This window comes from Tursiops truncatus, chromosome 2 (genome assembly GCF_011762595.2).
Source record: "Tursiops truncatus isolate mTurTru1 chromosome 2, mTurTru1.mat.Y, whole genome shotgun sequence".
NCBI classification, from domain to species: domain Eukaryota; kingdom Metazoa; phylum Chordata; class Mammalia; order Artiodactyla; family Delphinidae; genus Tursiops; species Tursiops truncatus.
The window spans coordinates 163,809,458-163,823,667 of NC_047035.1; the positions used below are offsets into that span (position 1 = coordinate 163,809,458).

At 39.2% G+C, this 14,210-nt stretch overlaps 1 long non-coding RNA gene across 2 annotated transcripts in view; it reads right to left on the bottom strand.

Annotated features, from left to right (window-relative positions):
• The window catches only part of LOC141278108 (uncharacterized), a 123,735-nt gene that overhangs the window by 50,861 nt on the left and 58,664 nt on the right, over nt 1-14,210 (bottom strand). The window lies entirely within an intron of this gene.

A 14,210-nucleotide genomic window follows, 5' to 3' on the forward strand; every position in this document is an offset into this window, starting at 1 on the left:
AAGGAGGGAAGTAGACAGACTGGAGAATGTTGAGGAGGTAACATCTGTGGCGGGTGAGGGAAAGCCAGGTCTCTGGTGGGGCTCCTGGGTGGATCTGGGTACAACTGACATGTAACATGGGAGCGGAAGCAGATAGGAGGCAGGGACAGGTTAGCTGGGATACAGGGAGAGTTCAGTCTTAAAAAGATAAACTTTTACTGCAAAAAACTGTAGATTATGTACATTGTAGAAAGTTAGAAAATGCAGAGAAGCCAGAAATAAGATCATAAAAGATCCCATTCCATTGCCCACTGATTATCACTATTAAATGCTCAGTGTATAGCCTTCCACATCTTTTTTCTAGGGGGTCCTACTGTTTGTGTTGACTTGTTAGTTGCTTTTTTTCAGTTAACGATCTACAACTTTTCATGTCCCTAACTTTTCTTCTTATCTACCATCGTGTTTGTATTATAGTTTCTCCAATTGTGCTAAAAAAACGTCCTTTATATCTAGTTTGTCCAAACCAGGTTTGAACCCGAAACCATGAAAGACATCTGATTGTTACATATCATAGATATTATTTCATGTGTCACAGTCTCTTTTTTCATGGTACTGTCTCGTTAAAGAGACAAGGTCAGATGAACTGCAGAATGTTCCACCTTCTGGATCTATGGGGTACTTCCTGGAGGAGGTGTAATTTAATTTGTTCCTCCATCCTGCAGGGAGATTCTTCCACAGTCACTAGTGAAAAGATAAATAATAAGCATGGAACACGACAAGTCTAAATGAGGTGTGCTAAGGGATGAATATGGCCCCCCAACATTCATATATTGAAACCTAACCCCCAAGGTGATGCTATGAGGAAGCAGAGGCTTTGGGATGTAATTAGGTCCCTACAATGGCATTAGTGCCCTTATGAAAGAGGCCCAAGAGAGTTCCCTTTCCTCCTTCTGCCACGAGAGGATACAATAATTCTGCAAGCCGAAAGAAGACCCTCATCATGCTGGCACCCTGATCTCCAACTTCTAGCCTCCAGAACTGTGAGAAATAAATTACTGTTGTTTATAAGCCCGCCCAGTCTGTGGTGGTTGTTTCAGCAGCCTGAACAGACTAAGACAAGATGTAAAGACAGCAAATGCCGTAGAATTTCAGAAAAGGGGAAATGATATTTGAGCAGACCCTTGAGTGTGGGTAGAATATGGATCGTTAACCACGTAGAGAAGGATTCCAGTGAGATGGCACAAGAGTAAAGGCCCAGATAAGGGAAAAATATAAGAATCTGATCTAACGACTTCAATTCAATCTTTTTTATTCAGAGGATGTTGGCACTGCTTATCAAAATTACTGAACGATACAAGTAGCTGCTATTCTTTTTTTTTTTTTCGGTACATGGGCCTCTCACTGTTGTGGCCTCTCCCATTACGGAGCACAGGCTCCGGACGCACAGGCTCAGCGGCCATGGCTCACGGGCCCAGCCGCTCCGCGGCATGTGGGATCTTCCCAGACCAGGGCACGAACCTGTGTCCCCTGCATCGGCAGGCAGACTCTCAACCACTGCGCCACCAGGGAAGCCCATAGCTGCTATTCTTGATTGCTGTGATATGTAATTGGAAACATTATTGCTAGGAGTGTTTAAAAGGCTATCTTCTTTTAGACTGTCCCACTGAAGAATACTGATGTTTCCATCAATTTCACTGAGAGTTAAAACAAATGAAATGTATTCAGAATGTGCACTTGATACAGAAATGTATTACTATTCGTTCACCTTCTGCTTGTGTTTTATTTGGATCACTTAAAGATGTACTCTGGCCTATAAATTCAAGGATGATATAAATCTTCAGAATGTGTTATATACATGACTGCCCTACTGAAAACCTTTTTTCTCTGATAAAATTAGAAAGCTTGTCAGACATCGGGATAGATATTTTCAGTTAGAAGTTAATTGTATTGAAAATAATGTACATCTGTGCTTCAGAAAATAAATTATATCAAATGTCCGCTTAAATTTACCGTTGTAATTTATACACCCTCTGGAGAGCGGATCACTGAAATGAACAGGCCTTTACTTCCGGTTTGTTTACCTAAGATTGCCTTTGTAATCCTAACAAGAAGATTTTATATACTATCTTAAAATGTTGAGAGATCTGTATTTTCCCTTCATCTTCTTATTAATTTGGTGAGTACCACTTAGATTTTCTAAACTTTAGAATCATCTTTGTCTCTTCCCTCTCCTTTGTTTCATGGAACACCAGTGTTGAAGTCTCATGGACTCTTCATCTTAATACCTATTCTTTCTAGTTCTTATTACCTACACTTGTTTCCAGATGCTCAGCACCTAGGTTATCACAGTAATAAACTGACTCCTGTTTCTGGTTCTTCACCTTCATACTTTCTACCAGATAAATTATTATGAAACTCAAATATCAGCATACATTAATCACAGGCACACACACATGCGCACACACATGCGCGCGCACACACACACACACACACAGACACACACACACTCTCTGTTTTCCCCACCAGGAAACTTCTGATCCAACTTGGCTCATCTCCTGGGTGCTTCTTCATGCCCCCCATTCATTCGCAACTCCAACCTTTTGCCTCTGCCATTTCCCTGCCTTGGCTACACAAATCCTGCCCGTGTTTAAAGGTTTATCTTGAGTCCACGGAGCTCTTCTCAGTGACTTTAAGCCACAGTTATCTCCAGATTCTATGAAGTTACACAAGTCAATTTATGCACGTCACTCATTTTGACTTTTTATTACTCTCAGCCTGTTATGGTTACTCAGCTATGTTTATTTATATGTCTTCATATTCACCTTCATTGACAACTGACTAGAGACTATGGACATTTTGCCTAAACGGATTTTGATTTCTTCCCTGATAACCGTGCACTGGTTGTAGGTACACAACTTCTGCCTTACCTGTGAACTTCTCTCTGATTTGACTTCAGTAAGTGCTTAGCTGTCTGCATCCCAGCATTTGTCCATTTGTTTATTCATTGTTTAACTAACTGATTCATTTATGGGCCACGACTCTGGGTCAGGTGCTCTACTGACACTGGGATACATGAGTGAATAAGGGGTCATCATTGTTCATGAGAACTTTAAATTCTACACTGCCTCAGATGAAGAGACAACAAAAGTGTTAATTCAGATTTTGGATAATACATAGAATTGATGACTCAGTCTGAATGAAGTTGAATAAAGAACCACAGAGACATAGTATTAACTAATTCTCATAGAACAAGTTGCCAAGGACTTTAAAACATCCTTGGGCGCTAAATACGAAGAGCCAACATCAGGAAATAATGAGGGATTAATTGGGAGCTTGGGACTAACACACACACACTACCATATATAAAATAGGTATCCAACAAGGACCTACTGTCTAGCACAGGGAGCTCTACTCAATAACCTGTAATAACCTATATGGGAAAAGAATCTGAAAAAGAATGAATATATGTATATGTATAACTTAATCACTTTGCCGTACACCTGAAACTAACACAACATTATAAATCAACTATACTCCAATAAAATTTTTTTAAATGAATGTGATATACCACATTGACAGAAAAAAGGATATAAACCACACACACACACACACAAAATGTTAAATTCCCAGGACAGCTATATTAGGCTAAAATGACTAATTTTTATTTTTGCTTAAAGAGTTAACATGCACTTCCAACTCTGTTCCTAAACTGCCCCAAATCACAAAATAAATTCAATATTGTGTCTATGTAGGCAGAAGAATCACAAAGCAAACAAAGAGAAAAAACTAAATTAAAGAAAAAGAGGAAATAATAGTAAAGGTCATAAAATGAGACAGTAGGGAGCATTCATTGATATTTTTACCTACTTTGGCCTTTCATTCTAAGGTTGGAGAGATGGCTCTTAAGAGAAAGATGGAGGGAATGAGCAGAAAGAAAGGACATGAACTCTACCTTAATAGCTGCTTTTGCTTTGTTTTATTTATTTAGGATTTCTTTAGGAGGATGAGTGAGGAAAAGTTATCTCCTTTGAATCATGGTATATCCAGAGACTTTCATAGAGGCCAGGTTGTAGTATTCAGGTAAGACCTCTGTCTAAAGCAGTAGTTTATAACCTCAGCCACACTCCCGAATCACCTGAAGAGCTTTTAAAAAGACTCTGCCTGGATCTCATACAGGAGAGATTCTGATTTAATTAGTCAGGGGTGCTGCCTGGAAACCTGGATTTTTAAAAGCTTCCCAGGTGATTCTAATGTGCAAGTTTGAGGACCAGTGAGCTTGAGTCAGGCCTCCAATACAAAGCACTGCCCATTCAGAGGGAAGGCAGCCACACAGGGTGTCTTTCCAGGGAGCCGGGAGACAAGATGTTACCAAATGTGGCCTTTTCTGGGAGAAATTAAAAACACATTCTTAAAGGATTGAATTGAAATCTAAATGGTAACAGGCATCCATCAACTGAATAACAAAGAAACTACATAGCCAGTAGTTAAATAAGAAGAAAACCCCAAACAAATAAGAAAAGGGTTTTGTTAATAAGCATTGTTAGATAACAGTGACATAGATTGAGAAAACCTGCAAACACGTATGGAGGTGTTATATTAGTTTGTGCTTCGCTCTAAAGTATGTATTATTATAAAGAGTTTTTTCCATAAGCCTCTACTTCTAATTAGTTACCCTAACCCTCTGTTGTCAGATGGTTCAAGAGTTTACCTTTTTCTCTGCTCATGTCTGGCTCATGGTTGTGCTCTATTTCCCCCATGGTTGTATTTTGTGAGAAATGGGACAGTTAGGGAAGAGGAGTGCTTATGGTTCCTTCTTCTGTGCCATTTTTACTCACAACACTCTGACACCAAATACGTGGGGTTTCCCCACACCAGTTAATTCTCCATCTTTCTGCACACAAACTGGGTGTACTACAGTTCAATTCAATTCTGATACAAACTACCCAGAGTTAGAAAGACCCACAGGCTCGGGGCTCAGTCCCACAAGCCTGCCCCAACTTCAGATGCCAGTTGCAAGTCCAGGTTGTCATCCTTAATGCTGACCAATCTGCCATAAATCCCACAACCTTCCCGTCCTCAGGTCTGACAATTTTCTAGAGTGACTCACAGAAGTCAGGAAAGCACTTTACCTACATTTAGTGGTTTATTATAAAGGATACAACTTATGAGCAGCCAAATGGAAATGATGCCTAGGGCAAGGTATGGGGGAGGGGAGGGGAGCTTCCATGCTTTCTCTGGGTGCATCACCCTTCCAGCATCTCAATGTGTCCACCAGCCTAGAAGCTCTCCATTATTTAGGGTTTTTTATGGAGGTTCCATTGAGTAGGCATGGTTGATTAAATCATTGGTCAATGGTCATTGAACTCAATCTCCAGCCCCTCTTCCCTCCCAAGACGTCTGGGGGTTGTGACTGAAAGTTCCAATCCTCTAATCACAGGGTTGGTTTCTCTGGCAACCAGCCCCCATCCTGAAGCTATTTAGGGTCCCACCAAGAGTTACTTTATTAAGGTAAACTCAGGTGTGGTTGAAAGAGGCTCATTACGGATAACAAAAGATGCTCCTATTAGGAAATTCCAAGGGTTTTAGAAACTCTGTGTCAGGACCCAGGGACAAAAACCAAATATTTATTTGTTATAATCACACTTCTTCTGCCCCAAATCTCTTCTGTTGGGAGAAATAAATCAATCATTATACTCCCAAAAATAGGTGCTTTAAAAACTCATTGATTTTTGAAGGAAGTGGGCAAATAGAAGGGGAACCTATCTTGTGGAATCCACACTGTGAGGAACCTACCATTAACATCTAAACAAGCCCAACAAGAACTGAGCCAATGAATAGACCTTCAAATGTGGAAATACTCCAGAGACCTCAGACAGATCTACCACTGTCTTTCTCTCTCATCTGCCTCCAAATTCCTTCCATCAGAATCTACTCTGAGTTAGACATTCAAGGCAGAGCAGCAGCTCCAGAAGCTAAGAGGCAGAGGCATTATAGGGAAATCTCACTGTCTTTCAAAAGACAATACCCTATCATCCCTAAGCCTCATGCTGGCAAGGGAATATCTGCTGAGCAGGACCATTTGACCCAGAATTCCAGATGCTGAGTTTCCCTCCCCAGGCTCCCACCATGCTGGTCTCAGAGAGGTATGGCTCCTTTCTTACTCTGGTTCAAGTGTGGGAAAAACCAAGGGACTTGATTTCCACGGTACAGCTGAGACACCGCACAGTGTACAGAAGATTTGATTAATAGATATGACAGTGTCTGTCATCAAATGCTTCACAAGGAAGGGAGCTGCAGGGGATCTTTCCAGAAATCTCTTCCTTTTTGTCCAATGAACCTCTGAATTCCAGACACTGACACTAGGTGAGGTTCCCTAGGGTTCCCATTAATACGATTCATTTAGCTTTAGTGCATCAATTTCAAATTTAAAATGATGAATTAAAATCAGAAAATGTTTGATGTTCGTGAGATGGAAGTTGATAGTTTTATAAGGGTCAGAAGGAGTATTTCAAAGTACACACATTTGCCTCTAACTGAAAAGGTCATAACCTTTATTTTAAACACAACAGGGACCACACTATAGTACTTTATAGATGCTTAATATTGTTTTAATCAATAGATCAAAATGAGGAATAGCCTGAAGCCTTTCACTTCATTTAATTCTAATAATTGTTATATAATAATACGTCTCACGTTTTACCACCTGAGAGTTAAATCTCATTAGGTCTGAGGACAAATAGATCCCGTCATTGAATTTTATGTTTAGAGAGGTTACCACCTGATTCATCTTTTTTAGCTGAATGATGACATTTTTAATGCTTTTCACCATAGCCTAACCTCCCTCCAGTTTAGAAGACAATTTTAGTCTAACACTTGAAAAGAGAGGTTGAAATTCCTGGTTGATTTGGATATACAGAAAGTACTTAGATAAACTTGGTGGAAAGGAAATTTGTTAGTTGTTTGCTACAAAGTGTAAGATGTTTAAACAGATGGTGATGTAGGGGAGCAAAATTTGCCACCCAAAATGTCTCTCTGGCATGCAGGTTATTTTGAGCTGAAAACAATAAAGGCCCAAAAGACTCAGGAAGAAACTCTGACCTTCCCCCTAACTACTTAAAATAATGCAGATAAAGGACCTGTTCCCAGAAGGGAACTGTTACCATAGACAACTATAGCATGAACTAGGTGTGAAGACAGGGAGGAACCTAGCAAAGTCTGTTTGTTAGAAATTCCCCTGTGTGTCCCAGTGTCTCTGCAGGCCCAGCAAACATTTGTTTACCAACATTTGCTTTTCCACCTCCATGTGAATTGCCCTCCTCCCCTTTGAGGTTCCAAACCACTGCCCCAACATCCTCTTTTGTGTTTAGCTGAAGATGGTATTTAAGGTGAGGGATTCAGCCATTTTGGTGAGTTATTCAGGTTTCCTGGGTCTCTCCCACATATACATATCATTATATTTTTGTTTGATTTTCTCCTGTTAATCTGTCTCAGGTCAATTTAATTCTAAGACCAGTCAGAAGAACCTAGAGGGCTAGAGGAAAACTTCTTCCCCGACAGCGATCACAGTCACGAGTCCTGGTGAAGTGAATTTTCCTTTTTCCTAAGTTCCTTGCAGCTTCTTCCTGATTATAAGCTTATAATTTCGGTCATCAGATTTACCACAAAAGCAGATCAGATACATACTACATTTGCAACACTACAGAGGCTAGTCCAGGACTCATGGAGATTTAAAGTCATTTTGCAAATTCATTCAAGGCCAGTTAGCACCACCTCTCTTGCTTCTCCTCCCAACACCTTTTAACCTATAAAGGGCTCTCCTCTTTCTGCAGTTATTCTGTTACTTATAAAATTGGGACAATGCCAATAGAAATTTAATTTAAACAAAAAATAAATTCAGCTATGCTTTCATTATTTACTTATTTTCCTTCTTTTGTCTCTTTTCTTTTGATGGAAGATGTAGTCTTATTTATTTGTTTTCAGCTTTATTGAGGTATGACTGACAAATAAGACCATAAGATATTTATGTATTTTTTGAATTTTTGAATTTTATTTATTGTTTATACAGCAGGTTCTTATTAGTTATCTATTTTATACATTTTAGTGTATATATGTCAATCCCAATCTCCCAATTCATCACACCACCACCGCCCCTGGCCACTTTCCCCACTTGGTGTCCATACGTTTGTTCTCTACGTCTGTGTCTCTATTTCTGCCCTGCAAACCGGTTCATCTGTACCATTATTCTAGGTTCCACATATATGCATTAATATACGATATTTGTTTTTCTCTTCCTGACTTACTTCACACTGTATGACAGTCTTTAGATCCATCCATGTCTCTACAAATGACCCAATTTCGTTCCTTTTTACGGCTGAGTAATATTCTATTGTATATATGTACCACTTCTTCTTTATCCATTCATCTGTCGATGGGCATTTAGGTTGCTTCCATGTTCTGGCTACTGTAAATAGTGCTGCAATGAACATTGGGGTGCATGTGTCTTCTTGAATTATGGTTTTCTCTGGGTGTATGCCCAGTACTGGGATTGCTGGGTCAGATGGTAATTCTATTTTTAGTTTTTTAAGGAACCTCCATACTGTTCTCCATAGTGGCTGTATCAATTTACATTCCCACCAACAGTGCAAGACGGTTCCCTTTTCTCCACACCCTCTCCAGCATTTGTTGTTTGTAGATTTTCTGATGATGCCCACTCTAACTGGTGTGAGGTGATACCTCATTGTAGTTTTGATTTGCATTTCTCTAATAATTAGTGATGTTGAGCAGCTTCTCATGTGCCTCTTGGCTGTCTGTGTGTCTTCTTTGGAGAAATGTCTGTTTAGGTCTTCTGTCCATTTTTGGATTGGGTTGTTTGTTTTTAAAATATTGAGCTGCATGAGCTGGTTATATATTTTGGTGATTAATCCTTTGTCCGTTGATTCATTTGCAAATATTTTCTCCCATTCTGAGGGTTGTCTTTTCATCTTGTTTGTAGTTTCCTTTGCTTTGCAAAAGCTTTTAATTTTCATTAGGTCCCATTTGTTTATTTTTGTTTTTATTTCCATGACTGTAGGAGGTGGATCAAAAAAGATCTTGCTGTGATTTATGTCAAAGAGTGTTCTTCCTATGTTTTCCTCTAAGAGTTTTATAGTGTCTGGTCTTACATTTAGGTCTCGAATCCATTTTGAGTTTATTTTTGTGTATGGTGTTAAGGAGTGTTCTAATTTCATTCTTTTACACGTAGCTGTCCAGTTTTGCCAGCACCACTTATTGAAGCGACTGTTTTTTCTCCATTGTATATCCTTGCCTCTTTTGTCATAGATTAGTTGACCATAGGTGCGTGGGTTTATCTCTGGGCTTTCTATCCTGTTCCATTGATCTATATTTCTGTTTTTGTGCCAGTACCATACTGTCTTGATTACTGTAGCTTTGTAGTGTAGTCTGAAGTCAGGGAGTCTGATTCCTCCTGCTCCGTTTTTTTCCCTCAAGATCGCTTTGGCTATTTGGGGTCTTTTGTTTCTCCAGACAAATTTTAAGATTTTTTGTTCTAGTTCTGTAAAAACTGCCACTGGTAATTTGATAGGGATTGCAATGAATCTGTAGATTGCTTTGGGTAGTATAGTCATTTTCACAATATTGATTCCTTCAATCCAAGAACATGGTATATCTCTCCATCTGTTTGTGTCATCTTTGATTTCTTTCATCAGTAAGACCATAAGATATTTAAAGTGTACAACTGACGATTTTATATGCACATACATTGTGAAAGAATCCCTCCTTTGAGTTAATGAACCCATCCATCCCTTCTGTCTTTAAAGATGCTTCCCTGGCATTTTTTCTGATGTCCTCAGTTCTCCATTTTCTCCTTTGTCTTAGCCTTTGAGTCACAAGTTCCTATTATCATTAAGCATTGTATTTTGCCAAAGAAGCAGAGAGTCTGAGGGTTCAACATCAGATGTTTCTGGCTCTCTCCATAAGTACATTTAGATAAATAGAAACTAGAGCCTATAAATATATAGGCTGGTAAATAGGGTTAACTAGCTCTTCAAAAGTTTTAAGTAACAGTCTACTTCTCCCATAAATACAAAGGTGTTAGATTTGTATACTTAGAACATTTGTGAAATATTAAGTGTAAGTGGGTGGCAGAGAATGTGGAATTTGGAAGCTTGTTGTAGAACCAGACCTTTGTGATTATAGGATAGATAGGTAACCAACAGCTTCCATTTCATGTGACTTTCTATATGCTGGGCCCTGCATAAGCACTTTCTATGCATTATTTCATTTAATTTCCATGACAATCCTATGAAGAAGGTATAACTATTATCCACATTTTACTGGTAAGAAAATGGAACCTGAAATAGGTTAAGTAATTTACTTGCCCAGGGTCACAGAGCTAGAAGGATTCAGAGGGAGAACTCAAGTTGGATGTGAGCTGAACTGAACGCTTGTACTCAGCCCCATCAGGCTGCATTGCTACGTGGCGTGATCTGATTCATCGCAGCTCTCATTCTGTCCCTGGTGCCTGAAATTCCACTACTAACTGAAATGTATTCTTTTATGCTGAGGTGTAGTCCCTAGTTAAAATACTAATACTCTGGGTGTGTCAATAGGGTAAGCTGATATAGTCATTAATACTCTCATGTGAGTTATTGTATCACATTCTTCCTACTGTGACTAATGTTCGCTAAAAATAGCTGGGAACTAATGAAAAAGAAACCCTTCTTCACTAGGTTAAAGTGGTTGTGTTCTTCTTTTAGTCTGTGGGCGTTGGTGATAAACAATAGAGATTTCATATCTGACTTGTCCTTGGGTTAGATGACATTTCTGCAATAAAATTTCATAGAAAGGCAATCAGAATAACTAGAATGTAATACTTTGAAGTATGTTTTTATCAAGTCAGTAAAGAAGCCTTAATTTAAAGACTAAGCAACAAATCAAACAAAACTCTCTTCATTTTAATTCTGGTCTTATGAAAGTGGTATTTAAAAAGTAGCCCAACTTGTCAGGAGAAACTGATCATGGTATTGATTGGTGTTGCTAATTTCCAATGTGTTTTAAACTGGGATTCATGGCTCCTGCTTTTCCTCTTGGGGCAGAGTTTCCATTAGATCTGTGATGCTCTTCCTATACAATTTGCTAACTTGAAGTCTTTGGACATTTTAAGAGCTTTTACATATTATTTTAAAATGGTCCTTTAAAGTGTTTCCACTGACAATTTTGTTAGAAGGTAGAAGCACCAAGTGAGGGATGTAAACTAAAATGAACTAAGTGAAACTGAACAATTGGCAATGTTTCACGTCCTTATCAAGTAAGGGAGACAGGTGACCTCAGCTCACAGTGTTCACAAGGCCACCCAAGGCCATGTCTGTGCCACTGGCCTTTTCTCTCCCCTCCCCCACCTCCTTCATTAGGCCCTGTCTCTCCAGCCACAGTTGTGGGCAAGGGACTCAAAGTGGGTGATTCAAAGCACTTCACCCTACCTGGCTCCTGGCAGGTTAAGATTGTGTCTGTTTAAGGACCATGGCAATCAGGCTGCATTATTTGGATCAATTTACTTTTTTCCCTCTATTTTAATTAAACACTTTTTTTTTTTTTTAAATTCAAGGAATCTGGCCAACAAGGTGAACCCTTCTGAGAAGTACTGTTAACTGGTCTGACCACTCCAGGCACTAAAATCCTGACTGAAACATTCAGTCACGGTGCCCAAGCCAGATGGGTATCAATAACAACGCCTAAAAGGACTTCCTTTTACCTGAGACATTGGAAGGCAACAAAGGAATTAAGTGAATCGGACAAAAGCCAAACACTCGTTGCCACTGAACATGCGAATTGTACAGCTAATTCCTCTTGTTCTGATTCTGGGCTTACCAAACAAAGTTCTCATAAACTGGTGTTCCACAAAGCTCAACCAGGGTGGACTGGGCGGGGAAGGGGGGAACGCCAGTGTCGTTTTACCCACACGTTGGGTTCATTACAAATGAACCAGCTCGCCTGCTGGTCTACTAACTTCATCTCTTGCGCTGTTGGCAAGGGTGAGTCAGCCCCGAGTCGAGCCAAGCTGCACAGGGACAGGAATGAGTAAGCTGGTGGGCTGTGTCCTGGACTATGGGGAATTGGAGCTGGTGTCCCTTGGGTGGTCAGTCAGCTGTCCTTCCCCCAGGAGACACCTGATGTGACTGCTCACCTCTGTTTTAAACTTTTACACCGTCTCAGATCTCAGGATGAGAATTTTGTGTCTGATTTGCTGCAGCAAGAGTGTGTGACTCAAGCAGCTATTTGGGTTAGAGATAATCATCTGTCTCTCACACAAATTCTCTGTAAAATTCTATACTAACAGGAAAAGGGGAAAAATGTTTTGACTCAGATTATACTGCATGATACACATGGTTGTCTCAAGTAGACACAACTCCAATGACTGAGTCTGAATACTGTTCCATTTATAAAATGTTCCATTTATAAAATGAAGAGGATAATAATTACCTGAGCTACTAATTATAGCTAAAAATCTAAAATTATTTTTCCTCACACGGAGCACCAATAAGTATGTAAATTAAATAAATAAAATTATTAAATGGAAGAAAAGTGCCGCCTAAAAACAAGAGGCTTAAACAAGATGCATTATTCCTTGTATATGCCACTGGATTTAATTTGCTAATGTTTTATCTATAACATTTGCCTCTGTGCATGAGGGAAATTTTATTTAATGCCATTTTCAGATTTGAGTTAGGATCATGCTGTCGTCATAAAATAAGTGGGAAAGTCTTTTTCTGTGTAGTCTCTGCAAATGTGTGTTTACATTGAGCTGTTTCTTCATAAAATACCTGAAAGAATTCACTGTTATATCTATTGTGTTTGGAATTTATTTTATGGAAGTTTTAAAAACAGTGAATAATTTAAAAGTTAATAGGGACCATTGAGTTTCTATTCTTTAATTGTTAATTTTTGCAATTTGTAAAATATATTTGTCTGTGTCATCTAAATTTTCAACTGAATTAACATAAATTTGAAAGAAAAATAAGGTAAGAGAGCATATTCCCTTGGATTCAACGAACATTTTTTTGGAGCGCCTACCACGTATTCAGGTATTCTGCCAGGTACTTTTGCCTGTTAATTCACTTAATCCTAAAAACAATTCAGTGAAGTGGGCATTATCTACATTGCACCAATGAAGAAACTACAAGTGGTTTCTTAATTTTGGACCGTTTAGTAATCTGATTAAAGTTGAAGGAAGCAGATTTCAGAACCACATTTTTTTTTTTTTTTGGTGGTACACGGCCTCTCACTGCTGTGGCCTCTCCCATTGCAGAGCACAGGCTCCGGACGCGCAGGCCCAGTGGCCATGGCCCACGGGCCCAGGTGCTCCGCGGCATGTGGGATCCTCCCGGACCGGGACACGAACCCGTGTCCCCTGCATCGGCAGGTGGACCCTCAACCACTGCGCCACCAGGGAAGCCCCAGAACCACATTTTAAATCCACATTCTCTATCTTCAGATCTGGATTTCTCAGCCATATCTTATGCTGTCTTTAGACTTTTTTCCGGAGTTATGAACAACGTTTGAAAATAAGATATTTGTGTTAACAATGGGAAGTACTCTAATTAGAAACTGCTAAATACTGATCATTCTCTGGCTTCCTATTTTCTGTCAGAATCATCAAAGATAGAAAATTCCATCAAGCTAATTAAGTAAGACATAGATGTTTTACACTGAAAGAAAAATATATATTCCTTAGCAGATAAAACTTGACTTATTCTTGGCTACGACTGTGAACCAAGACTAAACTTTAAATTCTGGGCCTCCAATTCTGCCTAGAAGTTCACTGCTGGATAACTACACTGATTTACTTCAGTTAAGAAATGTTTATTGTCCTACACATACATGGACGATTAATTTACGACAAAGGAGCAAAGAACATACAATGGTGAAAGGACAGTGTTTTCAATAAATAAATGTGAGAAAACTGCACAGTCAGATGCACAAAAATGAAACAACCCCATTTCACACCATACAAGAAAATCAACTCAAAATGGATTAAAGACTTGAATGTAAGACCTGAAACCATAAAACTCCTAGAAGAAAACATAGGCAGTACATTTTTGGCAAGGTCTGAGCAATATCTTTCTGGATAGGTCTCCTCAGGCAAGGGAAACAAAAGCAAAAATAAGCAAATAGGACTATGTCAAACTAAAAAGCTTCTGCACAGCAAAAGAAACCATCAACAAAATGAAAAGACA